At 33.0% G+C, this 16,580-nt stretch overlaps 1 protein-coding gene and 1 non-coding gene across 2 annotated transcripts in view; both read right to left on the reverse strand.

Moving 5' to 3' along the window:
- Window positions 1–16,580, reverse strand: part of Cdh18 (cadherin 18) — a 959,213-nt gene that overhangs the window by 522,228 nt on the left and 420,405 nt on the right. The window lies entirely within an intron of this gene.
- On the reverse strand, window positions 7,852–7,957 carry LOC124987806 (U6 spliceosomal RNA). Its single transcript, XR_007109315.1, has one exon. It is a non-coding gene; the product is annotated as a U6 spliceosomal RNA (small nuclear RNA).

Raw genomic sequence — 16,580 nt, forward strand, 5'->3', positions numbered from 1 at the left:
TACAATTAATTATTTTTGTCTCATCCAAAATGACCCACCCAGTCTTCAATGCTCTGAGTAATTTTCCCATATAAATAGTGTAAGTGGATGATGACACATAATGGGGGGTGGGAAGGGTTAGTGTTGGGGTTGGAGTTGGGTTTAGGGAGGGGGGCAGGAATGGAGGAAGGAAGGACTGTATAGATGGAGGGGAGGGGTGGGAGGGGTGGGGGGAAGGGAAAAAATGGCAGAATGAATCCAACAACATTACCCTATGTAAATTTATGATTACACAAATGGTATGCCTTTACGCCATGTACAGACAGAGAAACAACATGTATCCCATTTGTTTACAATAAAAAAAAAAAAGAATGCACTGTAAAAAAAAAATAGTGTATACGTTGAGTGTGTTTACCATAATTAGCAAATAATAGGCATTTGGAACCACTTATCAAAATAGTGAGAGCTCTTAAAACCCTTTAAATGAATAATGAAACTACACGATGACACATCAAGATTTTGGAAAAGTATGACTTTAACATTGTGGAATGATGTTAGAAGTTTATTAGTATCTGCTGTAAATAAGATGTTATTATATATTTTTATAAATATACCTAAAATGAGAAAACTTTACCCTTTGTCAATCTTTACATATTAATCTTTATTTATATATTAACACATTATACGTGTATAAACTTCCTTTTAAATTGTGAAGTGATAAGGTCGCCTCTATTGCAACGTAGTCTACGTGGGGAAGTAGAGGTACTTGGTATTTCGAATGTACTAATACATGGCCACTCCAGTTCCTGGCTCACCACTTAGACTCTCTTGCTAAGCTCTCACTTCACTGGGTTCCTCTGTTCACATGCCCTATTTGTGGTTCTAGCTCTGAGGCACTTTCCATTGACATTTATGACCCTGAAAAGTTCTCCATTGTATTCACAATGTGAGCATTAACTTACTAGATTGATGACCAACCAAATTAGAATATCTTGAAACATTTTAGTCTAGGACACTAGGGAAAAGGAAAGTTATTTTCAATACCTCTTAGTATATGATTATATTTATTTATAGATTAATATTGATTGGCTAATGTCATAATGAATTTTATTTATAGATACCATTTATCTTCAAAATAAATAAGACTTGCATTTCATCATATCCTCAACTTAGACAGAGTTTTGAACATAGATGGTATTAATGATCCATAGGGCACAACATGTATAAATTCACAACTACCTATTTTCATATACCAAAGATTAAGACAACCAAAGATTCCCTTTGTAAGTACATTATTATAACTGTATTTTGATACCTAAAATTAGAATGCTACTTTGTTTTTATACACTCAAGTGCATTTTTAATGTGCTCTCCCCAAATGCTGTTAACAGCGAGGAAAGTTGTTTATGGCGAGATCCAAAATATTTTTAGATTGCTTATTTAAGTCAATAGATATCCTGCTGCTTAATGTACCATTTTAGAGAATGTGTACCACTGTGGTTGTACAAAAATGCCAGCGACAGAACACTCACAACACTCCTCTAACTTATAAGAAGTAAAAAGGGAGTGTTCTCTAAACATGCCAGAGGGGTCTAGCGCCCTCTGAGATTCAATGCCAGTCAAGTGTAGTCATGAATATTTAATTGCATTTCACAGGAAACCTCTGTGATAGGTACTGCACGTATTTTTAGGACACATTGAAATAAAACCATAGTTCTTCTCGCAAGTTGTCCAGGAGGTGAAGGTTTAATACTTGCAGTATGGTAAATATCACTGTGATGTGGTAAGCCTGCAAGAGAATTCTTCTAATAATCATGTCTACTGCAGTCAAAGAAGAAAGTGAAAATCTTCACAGAAATGCCTGATAGGTGCATAGAAGTTATATAAGGAGGGCATTAGAGAGTCAGAATCATCCAGAGCAAATATTTAGACCTAAGTTTTCAGCTTTGTAAAAGGAAAGCAAAGGAATAAAAAAATAATAATTTTATATAAAATTGTTAAAGTCAAATGTTAAGTATAGCAAAATAACAAAGCTAGTCATCTTCTCAGAGACTCATTTTACTCTAACTCTAGGAAAAATTAAATATGATATGATCAGTAGAGAGAAGCAAAATGGGGGAGGGAGGAGAGTAGGGAAAGGGGAAGTATGGGGAGGAAATCAGAATAAATTATATTCCATGCTTTCATAATTATGTTAAAATGAATCCCAATATTATATACAACTAAGAAGAACTAGTAAAAATAAAATTTAAAAAAATAGTACTGATGGGAAAGTGGAATTGAAGTCATAGTGGGAATTCAGAATTTTGGAACCTCTGTTTGAGAGAGCATTATTCAGAAACAGCTCCAAGGAATTGGGGAAGAGGGAGGCTTATAAGTATCAATTATTCTTTCTCCCACCAACTGGGAAAATATTTAGTCACAGGAAACTGTTCAAATGTTGATATTTCAGTTGGAAAAGACCTTGTCCTGAATATGATGCTCCTTTTGTCTAGACGTGTTCACTCCATCACTGAGAACGCTCACATTCCTCTAGAGTGAAGGGAGAATGTGAAAATGTGGGGTCCAAGCAATGATGAGGAAACAAAAATATGGGAATTCATATTGCCAATTCGGTAGGAAAATAAATTCCTCTCCAAATCTACTTATAATGACTTTTTCACTTCCAAAAAATTGTCAAATTTGCTATTTCAGGAAAAATATATTCTATCACATTCTTTTGCCATTGAGGAAAGATCTGTGATTTTCATGAATAATACTGGGAAAAGTCTGAGTACAAACATTCACTAGACCATTAAAAGGTGAACTTTCGTTGATTGAAAGGAAAAAAATGTTCTAAAAAGAAGCAAAATGGGGAAAATCTTTAGGGAAAAAAAAAAAAAAAACACCACCACCAACAACAACCAAAACAAAACAAAACAAACAAACAAAAAAACCCCAGAAAACCAAAATGTCCCTAAGATAAAAACTCACTACACTTCCAATGTCACCTCCATCTTGAGTGTCTGGATTAACTGAAAGGCATCTGACCACCGTAGGGGAGGACTGTGGTCCCATGAGTTGCCAGCCATTACTGTGGTTGGAAAGCAGAAGAGCCAAAGCAAGGCTGTTACTAGAATCCTGAGGCAGGAAGGGGTCATACTGTGTAGGTGTTAACAGGTGTGTGAGAAAAACACAGCAGCTTACAACCCACCTGGATGAGAAGTTGTCTCTTGGGCACACAGAATTATCACTCCCCTTAGTGAACAGGGACAGGGCTAAGTCCTCTATCACTTAGGATTAGTTACAGAGGACACATGTGGTAAGTAAGCAAACATCTAGGTCTTTATATGTTGCATGAGTTCAACATTCTTAACAATTTGTTTTCTCTTTTTAAAGTTTTCTTTCTTATTGACACATAATATTTGTACATATTTATGAGTTAAAATATGATGATTTGATTCATGTGTACTTAAACGTTTATCATTTCTTTACAATGAATACACTCAAATTCCTCTCTTCTTTAAGATACATAACTCATTTTTGTTATTTTTATCTTGCTATGCCATAGAACAGAGCTTAGTCCTCCTAACAAACAATAATGTTGTGGGACCCCTCCCGCAGCTCTTCCTCCCCAATCATTCCCAACTTTTTTGACACAAGAATTTGTTCTAAGCAAGAGAGGCTGCGGGGTATTGAAAAGACAATCAAAGAGAGAAACACCACAAATAGGTAACACTTATACATGCTTAGCATGTGCCAGGACCTAGTAAACACTTCAGAGCATTTGACATTTAATCATTACAAAAACAGAATGAGTATGGTCCTACTATTATCTTCTTTTCATGGCTTGGAACTGTGGCCCTGGGAGCTGAAGTAGCTTGACAGTGTCACACGGACTGAGGCAAGAAGGTAATTCCAGTATTCTAGATCTAGATGTAGATGCACTTAAACCACTCACTTGTTGGACCCATATCGCCCTGATAGAGACAGAACTGGTTTCAGGGGTGTCCAGTCGCACAAGGGAACAAATGAAGCTAGCACGTGCAATATAAAGAGGATACAGAACTTTGGACTGCACGGCAGAAATTTTTGAAACAAAATTTCCATATAATATGAAGTAACATGTAAGGCATTACCACATATAGTTTTCCCTTATTGAGTCTTGTCTATGTGTTATAATAAGTTTAATTACATAGAATAAAGTTTAAAATTATATTCTAAAAAAATTTTTGATATGTGGTATCAAGGATCTTAAGAAAATAAAAAGAAGAAAATATCTGTGTTTCATTAATGTTTTTCATAGAATAGGCATCCTAAAGCAATTCAGTAAGATCATAGGTGCAATCAAGAACACTGACAGAATTATCAGAATTTTCTGTAAAATGTAAATGAATAACCTCTATACAAATAAGTAAGAAAGTGGAATTTTGTCACATTTGTAACAAAATGATTAGGCGAGTCCTTTGAAAAAACACCATTACTAATGAACTTGAGGATGTGAACAGAGCCTTAATATTTTCATTGTATTAACCAACAAGAAAATGTCAGTAAAGCAAACAGTAGTGCTCTAGTTATATCTGAACAAGAAGACAAGAAGAATGACTTCCTTTTGAAGCACAAAGTAGAGTAGCCTAAATTAGGGGATGTTTGCTTAAAATCAACATAAAGGAATGTCTTAAGTTAATGAAAAGTATATACTTTTTATTGGTTATATATTGTAACTATTTTCTAAATAAAATATTACATAATCTCCATGAGTATTATAATGAAATGAGAATGGTGGAGAATACCATCTATTACACACATGGGGCAACAAATACACATTTTTTTTTAAATAAGCAAAAGTCATGGACTCAACAGTTGATAAATATTTTGTTAATAAAACTAATGTGATTATGAGAATTTTATCATCTAAATTTACCACTTTAGAATTTTCACAAGGCATTTGACTAATATAGTCCAACATATTACATAAAAATAGATTAATTTTGCAAAGAAATAATCATGATGCATTTATTATTTTATTTGTATTATTCAGATCTTCCTTCAACTTTCACTGGTGGTCTTGGGTTTCACTGATAATCTTCCATTTTTATTACATATACACCAGAAAATGCATTAGATATTCATAGTTAGCAAGGACTTGTTATTTCTCTGATTTTGCATAATATGCACTTCATAGATTGGTTTTAGTGAAATGATGCAATGAATATAATAATAATGAAGTAGTAAGGCTTAGGGACAATTTTGCACTATAAAATTAGGAAATACATTGCTTGTATAAAAATCTAATGAAACTCTTTCTGTTCCTTCTCCAATATTTAGATGAATGATATTACCATTTGCTCTTCATGGAATTCTAGCCATTATATATAAAGTAATATAATAAATGTACACACACAGTCTCTTATGGTCTTAAATAAATACACAAAGTTTGAAAATAATCATGCAAAAGATGCAAAAAGAAATTCTCCCCAAATATTTGAATGAGACTTACATCTATGAAATAATGGGTCAGTTATTATGACACTTCCAAATATTTTCCTTAAAATGATGTTATAGCTTAATGCAATTGTTTACATGAGAGTTATAACAATCTAAGCAACACCTGAAGGAAAAAGAGTTGAGATAAAAATTAAGAATAATACTCAAAGGATTCCAAAATATTATTCTATGTGATATTTGCTTCACATAATTTTTCCAGAGGTTCCTGACTGTGAGAGAAATCTGGTAGGATATTTCACATTAATATATTAATATATCACCCAGATATATAATTGACTATATTCAAATGGGTCAATATTTGTACTTAAATCTTTAAATTTGTCACCTTAAAGTTTCTTAATTTGGAGCATAGTAATATTAGTAGTTGCTAATTTTACATCAGTTTCTACCCCTGTAAAAATATAAAAATTTTCTCCCTTAAAATCTATCTTTAAACTTTATAACACATTTATACTCAATGTTTCTCTGACTTATTAATATATTAACAAATCTTAATAGAGAATCCTTTTCCCTAAGTATCTACCCTCTCTTGGAATTCCTTTCTAAACTGATGACATTCTTTTGATCTGACATCTTCTTCATTATTATCCTTCACTCCACTTCCAATTAATATTCACATAATATCTATTGTTCAAGATCTGACTCTCAAATCAATTCCTTCATTCTAATATCTACAGCTCTCAGCCTTGCCTGTGCTTGACACTTGTCATTTCTGAATTTTGTTTAATTGTACCTCTGATCTCCTTTCTCTACTATTCTCATTAAATTGTTCATACTGTCCATTGGCCAGGTTTCTTAGTTATAGAAACATGAATCCATGCTGGCTTAAGAAGAATGGTGTTTAGTAAGTGGTACAGAGGGCTCACAGAATCTATACTGTAGCTAAACAATAGATGGAAGTACACTGCAGAACCAGGCCAGTGAATAAACCCATAACCCCCACAGTAACTCCATCCAGAATCATGCTGCCTATGAGCTAATCCAAGCAACAAATTGCTCTGCCTCTTTCCATAACCAACTCAATTCTGCAAAGCCTCCTGTTAGTGCACTCATTAGAGAAACTTAAAATCCATCTGGAACTCAGACTGCAATAGAGTCTGGGAAATGCAGGGTTTAGATTTCCAGCCAAGGCATAACAAGGAGGACTGCTTGTTGGAATGAGTGTTGAACAAACAAATCCATAATTTCTACCCATATTGCAACCAAAATCATATTTGTAAAATACTAAATCTCACCATGAACAACTCTTCTTCTGCCAAAATGTCTCAATTAATCATTGTTTAAAAGCTCAAATCCAAATTTCCTCATTGGTATTTCTTTATGTAATAATTTGTTTGCCTAAAACTTATTTTAAGAATCCGATTTTGCTTAGTATTTTTCTAGTCTCCTATTCTAGTGGTTAAAGAATGGCTTCCTGCTTTCAAAAATTTGTACTTTATTGAGGGAGGGTGCTATATAAAATAAATGATAGGCAAAACAGCCTGGGTTGATAAATTGTTGTGTAAACATTCCATGGGGCCAGAATGCCAAGTGATATTAAGAAAAAAAAAAAAAAAAAAAAAAACAGCCGAGGTAAGGAAAGTGTGAGGAGTGAGTGGAATTGCAGAAATTTTTTGAAATATGAAAATGTTTTGGTCTTTTTTTTCTGTAATCATGAGTAACGAAAGCATGTTCAAAGTGTTTAAAGGTACGAGGATTTGAAACACACAAGAATGAATAAGCTATGGAATGGTATGTTCACTGATAATCACTGCAAGTTTGATTTTATCTCTTAACATGCTGAACAGATATCGGACAAGGAGAATTCCCATCTCTTCAATTCAAGAGATTGGATGGTATTGAATGAACAGTTGAGAACCACTGAAGGATTGTGAATGAAGACATGAATATAAGATTTTCCTGAGGGTAGTTTGAGGCATGGACTGAAAAATGACGAGGCTTAAGGTATGTGATACAGTTAACAGGAAGGACTCTGGGTTCACATCCAACTTCTTGCAGTGAGTTTGAGGACTCAAGGAAACCAGAGTTGGTGAATGGATGAAGATGAAGCTCTATTGCTATTTGATTCACCTGATCTTTTTTATTGATTAGTTTTAATTACACATAACTTCAGAATTAATTTTAGCATAGTTATACAAGCGTGGAATATACTTTCCTTGAATTCAGTCCCCAGTAGTTTGCTTTTCCTTCCCCACCTCCCATTGCCTGTTCCCTTCCCTCTACTATACTGTTCTTTCTTCTATATAATTACAGATTTTTTTTAAAAAAAATAGTGCCTTGTGAATGCACATGATGGTGAGATTCACTATATGTATGTAGGAATATTAGGTCAGATTCATTCTACTGTCATTCCACCAATCCTTTTCCTCTCTTTCAAGTATATTTCAGAAATACAGAAGCTTCTTGAATGTGCATGTCCTCCTTGTACAGGTGCCATGCTAATCTTCTCTGTATCATTCCAATTTTAGTACATGTGCAGAAAAAGGAGCACTCCCCTGGTCTTCAATAAGGCAGTTCCCCAACCTATTGCTCATATGCCACTCTGCTGACTTTGAGCTACAATGATTTTCTAGGGTCATGTATTTTCTTTAATGTCTTTGGACATTCTGTTCCCTCTGCCTGGAATAGCTCATTAGTATTCTCTGTTAAGTTCGCATCTAATAGGATGCAGCTAGAAAGGATTTTGTCTTGAAAATCTTCCTTTGTACTTAGAAGCAGCGAAGGATAGTTCCTCTTTACTGCATGAAGAATTCTGCCTATTTCATAAAACTACAGACCTTATCACACTGTAAAAATATTCATTTGTGGTATTCTTTCCCACTTGGCTATGAGCTTCTAAGGGTCAGAGGCTTTGTCTTAACTTATGGAGAATAGAAGACTTTTCATAAATCTAAAAAAGTCATGAATTAATGTGAAGCATATGATTTATTTTTCCAGGATAAAAAGGAAAGAATAAGAAAAATGCCAAATAGTATATGTCAGAATATTTTCAACTTCTCCATTCTCTTTTTGTACTTAATTGGTCACATTTCCATTTAGGGAATCTTGATATAAAACATGTAAAATAGATTCATATACTTTCAAACTAGTGGGTGTGAAAATGATGATAGTTGAATCATTTGGTTAATTAGCAAAGGGAAATCAACATTTTATTTTAGTCTTCAGCCAAATTTGACCAATTTTTGTTGCCCAAATATGATTTTCTTTTCCTTTCAATGGAATAATATCTGGTGAAGACCCAGGTCATTTTTAACTGCTGTAATTTTCTCTTAATCAGCTTTCTTGTCCTCAGTCTCATTTTCCTTTAATCAGTTCAGTCATTCCCCATTGTTAGGGCGATTCTGAAATTACAATGTTCAAGTGTGTTTTTGAGGCCAGCCACTCAGCAAATTCTTTTATATCATAACTTTCTTTCCTGACTCCTTCATTGCTATCCATTCAGATCAGAGTCACTTTTCCTACATAAAATCTCGCTTAGAAATATGTTTTTAAAAATGTCTACCAATTCACAAGTCCAATATAAATCTTACTTTTTAATCATATCACCCATGAAAAGTAATAAAAATATGAATTCTAAAACATTTTTCCATATTTTTTCCACAAATTAAATATACTTGTACATTACTCCTTCTTAAATAATTTAATATTTTTGTTTCATGTTAGCAATTTGATCAGGGATTCAAAAAAAAAATACTGTAAGAACATTGTAGTCACAGGAGAAAACCTTGAAGAAAATTGCTGTATGAGATTATATAAAAGGATCTGTGGTCAGGCAGATCAGATTTATGGTCTAATCAGGAATTTGCCAATTAGTTGCTCTATAGCCATTGATGAATTGTTTAAAGTTTCTAAGTCTTAGTTTTCTGAAATGAGAAAAAATATATAATGTTTCTCATTGAATTTCTGTGAGGTTCAGAAATAATATATATGTGCCAAGCCTATAAACATTATTTAGTTCAGCATTGCTTATTGAACAAAATATAACTATATACTGATATTCATTTTATGTGTTTATGGGTATAAGCACCTTAATTTTAATTTTCTACAATGTAGCAAAATATGAATGTCTTTATTTTTTTGTCTTGGAAATCTTCTGATAGACTGCCATATTTGGGTCAAAATCAACCATATGTTTTACCACACTTGGTAATGGTACCCAGGAGATCAACATCAGAAATAAGGTTAGCATAATCTGTTGAAAATAAAAAGTACGTTTTAGCTAAAATATAGCTTTAAGTAATAGAATTTAGATCTTAATACAGGAATGAACCAAATTAACTTTAATGAATTTAATGCTAATTATTTCAAGTCTTTCTTATGTATAATTAACATACATGTTTGAATATACAAAATAGCTTCCTAACGTTCACATAGTATACACGGTAGACTTTTAGTTTAATAATATAGTGAGAAGAATAAGTTTGAATAAGAAATAAGTCAATGTATATATTGTCTGATATTTTTGCCAATTTTAATAAATCTCTGTATATGTAATATACATGGCAATAATAATAATAATAAACATTTTAGTGGGGAAAGGGACTTGATGGAGCATTTACTTGGAATCGATTTGATGGATGGTGCAGTGCAAGCTGTTTTACCTGTGTTAGTTAACTGAATCTTTTAGTGCAAGTGAGGCAGCAGGTGTTTTTTCATGTACTCATACAGAAGGCAGCTCTTGGAGGGGAAGAAGCTCTCTGGTGGCCTGTGTGGTGAGTGGCAGGCTGCAGCTTGACTCATCACGGAGCTTGGCTACCCTCCCATCTGGCAGTGCTCCTTGACATCTCCAACTTAAATATTTTCTTCTAATTTTTGTGCTGTGGTCTTGAAAGAAAAGCCACCAGAGGAGTTTACCTGAAGGTTGGGTCACTAGATATCAGGAAATACATAAACAATATAACTAAATTATTTTTTCTGTTTAGGAAATGTTCGATTAATACTGGTGGTCTTTGCTCTTATCCCTAAAATGTAGAATAAATTGTGTGAAATATTAGATAATTAGTTAATACTGATTAGGAACCATAATGACTACTTATCTACATATTTTGAAATACTAGTTTCGTTTCTTCAAATTCTTAATTTCTGCATACAAGCAGATATCTAAAAATGTATAAATTGTCTATGTAGTACAGTACAAAATATATGTTATTAAACTACCAAAAATATACTAATACATTAAAATATATAATTTAAAACAGAGAAATGAAAATACAATTGCTTTTTTTTTTTTTTTTTTTTTTTTTTTTGCAGTGCTGGGGATCGAACCCAGGGCCTTGTGCTTGTAAGGCAAGTACTCTACCGACTGAACTATGTCCCCAGCCCATAACTGCTTTTTTTTTCTGGAAAATAAGTCCTTCACTGTAGGAAAATACTTAATTATTTAGTTTATTCCATAGAAGCATTATACTAGGTGAAATAAGATTAAAATTATTAAACATGATACTAATTCCATGAACTCCTTTCTACTATTTTTAATATGTTTGAGTTAATAGGGCATAGATGTATATACCAAGAATATAGTTTCATTGACTTCCTGAGCTGTATATCTACTGTTTCCTGAGCAATTTGAAAGGATCCAAAATATTTATATTTAAAACTTCTGAATGGTCATGTCAGTGTTCAGCAAAGAGCAAATTATAGTGTCTTTATACCTAACAGTGAGTCTAATTCTTTATCGATACTAAAAATACTTTTTCATCATTATTCCATGATGATAATTGAGAAAAATCTATCAGTTTACAATAAAATAAGAACTTCTATTTTTCTATTAAATTCTATTTAAAAATCATCTTTTGGACCCCTCCCTCTGAAAAAACAGTATTTCTTTTATTCAAATATTACCCTCGATTATACTGTTTGTAGGTTATATATTGAAATTTCAAACCTCATCCATAACTGTTAAAAATGTCAATTATTACAATGCATTTGGTATATATGTGACCTACTGCATTGTAACAATTCCTATATATATGCATATATATGATCACACACTTCCATAACCAGTACTAATATGCACTCGAGTGGAGTTTATGGGAGTTGATGCCATGCTTAAAGACATTCCTCATAGTTCCACAGTCTGAGCATGTAGCTGCTTATAGTAAAGTCTGCCCTTAAAGAAACAGGGTCAAAGATATTATAACTATCATTTATTTTGAATTGGATTAATATGCATATTTTATAATTCCACATATATATCATTTTCCTTGGTAACATTCTCATTAGAACATATAAAATGCTTGGCCATACTCCCAGAAAAATATTTTTATTTGCAAGTCTTTCTTTCATTTAAGTTATGTTCAAATCTCAAGGTTTAGAGTAGAATGATTGAACTTCTACTTTGTGGGTTACTTAAAACAAAAATGTTTCCTTCCTTGTGTTTATGAGATCATCTTTGCTAACTATTGGGGAATGATTAATGGCTAATTTTAAAAAGATTGTGTATGAAATAGAGTAGCAAATTTTAAAGTTTTATTATTTGGAGGATTCAAAAAAAGATATCTTTTTAATTGTATTATTTTTAGAACATGAAAAAATATAATAATATTGGTTTCTATTGCCTTATAATAAATTATTACAAACTTAGGGCTGTAAAACAATATAGTGCTGTAGAAAAAAAAGCAAATACACAAACTGGATTCTCTGTTCAAAATATTACAAAGAGGAAATCAAGGTGTTTACCATTCTGAATTTTTATCTGAATGCTCTAGGGAAAGATTTGCCCTCAAGTTCATTCTGATTGTTGTTAGAATTTAGTTGGAAATGAAATCAGTATTTTGAAGAGATAGCTTCACTACTGCATTTATTGCAGCATTAGTCACAATAGGCAAAATAGGGAATCAATCTAACCATCCAGTAACTTATGAATGGATAAAGGAAGTGTGGCATATATACACAATGGAATACTGATCAGTCTAAAAAAGAAGAAATTGTGTCACTCTTAGCAATGTGGATTAACCAGAAAGACATTATTATGCTAGGTGAAATAAGCTAGGAACATAAAAATAAATGCTATATGTTCTCACTCATAGATGGAATCAAAGAAAAGCAGATGCATAGAAGTGGAAAGAAGAGTGGTTATCAGTGGCTCAGGAGTGTAGAGGAGATGAGGCATAGAGAGATTAGTCAATGGGTACAAACTTATGCCTAGGAGGAAGAAGTTCCGGTGGGTGGGCTTTGCACAATAGCTATATTTCAAAAGAGTTAGAAAGGATATTTAATGTTCTTATCTCATAGACAGGATAAGCATTTGAAGTGAGAGATAGGCTAAATACCTTGATTTGACTATTACACAATGTGGGAAAAATATGAAAACATCACACTGTACCCAGTACCTATGTACAATTAGTAGGTGTCAACTAGAAGCAAACAACAAACAAACATGAAGCAAATTTTGTCCCGTGTACTTTTAGGACTGCATCTCATTGTCCTTGAAGGCTAGTAGTTGGGTCCTTTCAGTTCCCGGAGACTGCATTCATTTTTACCACATTGCCCTCTCCATCTTCTGGCCAGCAACAACCATACTTTGAATATTTTATGGTTCAAATCTATTTCTTCCTTTTATGTCACCAGCTAAGGAAAGCTGTATGCTTTAGAAGAGCTCATGAAATTAGCTCAGGCCCACCTGGCTTACTTCACATAACATAACCTTATTGATCAGGACTGCTTTGGCTATTCTGCTTTGGCTGTTTATTCTCCCATGTGAATTTTAGGATTTTTTTTTAATTCTGTGAAGAATGTCATTGGTATTTTGATGGACAGTGCATTGGGTATGCAGATCATTTTTTGGTAATATGGTCATTTTGGCTGTATCAATTCTGCTTATCTAAGAAATCCGATGTCCTTCCATTTTCTAAGCTCTTCTTCAGTTTCTTTCTTCAGTGTTCTATAATTTCATTGTAGTGGCCTTTCATCTCCTTAGTTAGGTTTATTCTCAAGTATTTTATATTTTTTGAGGCTATTGCAAAATGAATTGTTTTCCTGATTTCTTTCTTGGCAGACTCAATATTGGAGTATATGAGAGTTATTGATTTTTGTATGTTGATCCTGCATAGTGCTACTTTGCTGAATTTGTGTTATCAGTTTTAGAATTCTTCTGGTGGAGCTTTTGGAATCTTCTAAGTATAGCATTGTATCAACTGTAAACAGAGTTAATTTGACTTCTTCATTTTGTATTTGTATCCTTTGATTTCCTTCTCCTTTCTGATTGCTCTGAATAGAGTTTCGAGAACTATATGGGAGTGGTGAGCATGGACATCCTTTTCTTATCCCTGATTTTAGAGGAAATGCTTTCAGTTTTTCTCCATTCTGTATGATGTTGGCTTTGGTTTTGTTGTATATTGTATTTATTATGTTTAGGCAGATTCCTTCTGTCCCTATCTTCTCTAGTGTTTTCAACATGAATGGCTGCTCAATTTTGTCAAAGGCTCTTTCTGCATCTATCGAGTCACATGTTTAAACTCTGTCTTCATATTGCCAGGTATTGGGAAGGATGAAAATTTGGGATGGGGGATCAATTTAGAATCCTGTAACTTTTAGATTATCTCATATATTATGTAATTTTAAAGGTAGAAATTAGCATGACTCATTCACAAAACATTAGTTTGGGACTTTTTCAAAAATTCCACCTATAGATAATATTTTATATTCTATTTAAACCTTTATTTGTGTTTTTAATCACTGGGCATAAGAAGTAGAGTATTTAAACAACAACAATAAAAGTCAAACAATACAACTCTGTATTATCATATTTTTGTGTTTGAATGAAATTGAAACAAATTGTTTACTTTGCTTACACTTAGTTTCTCTTCATAGTAGTATGTATAATTTTACAGCTGAAAATATATGGATGCTGGTTCCTTTAAAATATCCATTTTCAAAAATTTCATCTAAAAATTTCATTTATTCCCTGATATAACATGCCCTTGCTCTAATGGGGTCATGATGAGGCTTTGGTCCAAAATTTCTCCTAATCAAAAATGGGATTCCAGACCAACACTGGCCATGAAAGAAGTTGTGTATGAGGTAGAAATGTCTAGGACTCTATAACTCCTTGCTCTGTCTTGGGCTGAGAGCCACAAGAAGAGTTAGACTTCAGCTCAAAAGACGTGAATAACCTTCTAGTCAATAGGCGAAGGTTATCAGTTGACCAAGTTCTTGAAAAATGTGCTAAGTAGGACATTTCAGTGTGTCCCATATTTACTGAACATAACATCTAAGTTCCTTATATAGTGTTTACCCTAAAGCTATAATCATAGAACCACATGGACACAAATGTTATCAAAAGTCTTTCAAACCATTGAGATTTTCATAAAAGACCATTTTGCTCTCTCATTTAATTAATAAACAAGTTGCATATCAAGTTAACTATAGGTTTTGTAGTAAGAACCAATAAGTATTTGTTCCAGCCATTTAAATTGGTATAAGTGAGACAAGATGCAATAATTGGTCATGTTATGTTGTAAGTGAGGTGATTCTGGCTGCTGGCCAAAAAAAAAAAAAAACAAAAACAAAAGAAAACACACACACAGACACACACACACACACACTCACCTGAGTTCCTGAGTTATGCGAGTTTTGCTTTACAAAACCATGTGTGCTTAATGAATATAAATTAGCAACTTAAGATATTCAGGCAAATGATATTGGATTGGCCAATAGAAGAGCTGGGGATAATTATTTACATTCCAATGTAAATTTCATATTTAAGAATTAGATGGTAGATCATATACAATGTCCTACACAACTTGACAGTGGCTTTCATAGGTGACCTATCCCTACATAGACACATACTAAAATTATAAAAGGGTCGTGGGGGAATTATCAAAAAAATGTATCTAAACTAATATAATAAAGTTTCTGTGTCAGATGGAATTCTGCTCAGTGAAATGGACTGACAGATTATGTAGACAATTTTGAAATTGACAGTAGTCCCATCTTGCTCTTTTTTAAAATCATGGTATCTTTATTTTATTTCAGTCAAATCATGCACATTTTATTTCTCCAAATTAAGAAAATTTCTCCAAATTCCACCTTCCTCTTTCAACATAATTAAATAAAAATAGTATACAAACCTGACTGATTATGCAGAGGACATGGGGGCCTATGCATTTCCTTTAATTGCTTTAAGACTCACAGAAGTACAAATCATGAGTGATCTTAGGTAGATTATGAGTGATGCGTGTGTATGCACTGATTGTGTTTATTCAAAGGAAATTTATAGAATAAATAGTCTAGAATTTTGTGTTACTCTGATCTTTATTAATTTAACAGAATGGTTGTTATGGATATATTACTATGATGAAAATAACAAGAAAAACCAAGGATCCCTTACCCTATATTAGCAAGTAAAGGAAGACTTGGAAAAATTAATGCTTTAAAATACCTGTATATTAACAATTTTTAGAAAGGGTTAATGCAATCACAATGTCCTGGGTACTACATCACACAGACAGGATCAGCACATCCAAAGTGGCAGGTAACAAAGGGACAGGAATCCCCAGTGACCACACGATACTTCTAAGTGCACTGGGGACTTGCAGAACTGCTTCACTTTTACCACGTAAATGAAGATCTTAATATCACCCCAGTTAATCTCCATGCCCCTGCTTTTTCTTTTCTTTTCTTTTTTTTTTTTTTTTTGATGTATAGATTTTTTTCTATTTTGTATTAAATTGTTTTTTTATTTTTACATACTGCATTCTGAATTTTTTTTTTTTCTTTTGCAGTGCTGAGGATTGAACCTAGGGCCTTGTGCTTGGGAGGCAAGCACTCTACCAATCGAGCTATCCCCTCAGCCCCTCCTGCTTTTTCTTTAATTGGAAAGTTAGTTGTTGACTCTGTTAGTGGAGTTAATCCAAGATTCTCGTGCCTAAACTACTCCATTTTTCAAGAAAAAGCAAAAAACAAACAAACCAACAATAAAAAGGCAATGGGGGGGTGACTGGGAATCCTTATTATTTCCCTCTATTTGTATAGAAATAAGATTAAGATAATTATTTAAGGCAGATGATATTTCAAAATCCACAATTCACAACCATCTCTGCACACACAAAAAAATCAACATTTAAAGATGAGTGTGAAAGCCTGTTTTTAGACTCTAAAAGGGAAATGTAGTG

The sequence above is a fragment of the Sciurus carolinensis genome, chromosome 6 (assembly GCF_902686445.1).
Source record: "Sciurus carolinensis chromosome 6, mSciCar1.2, whole genome shotgun sequence".
NCBI lineage: Eukaryota > Metazoa > Chordata > Mammalia > Rodentia > Sciuridae > Sciurus > Sciurus carolinensis.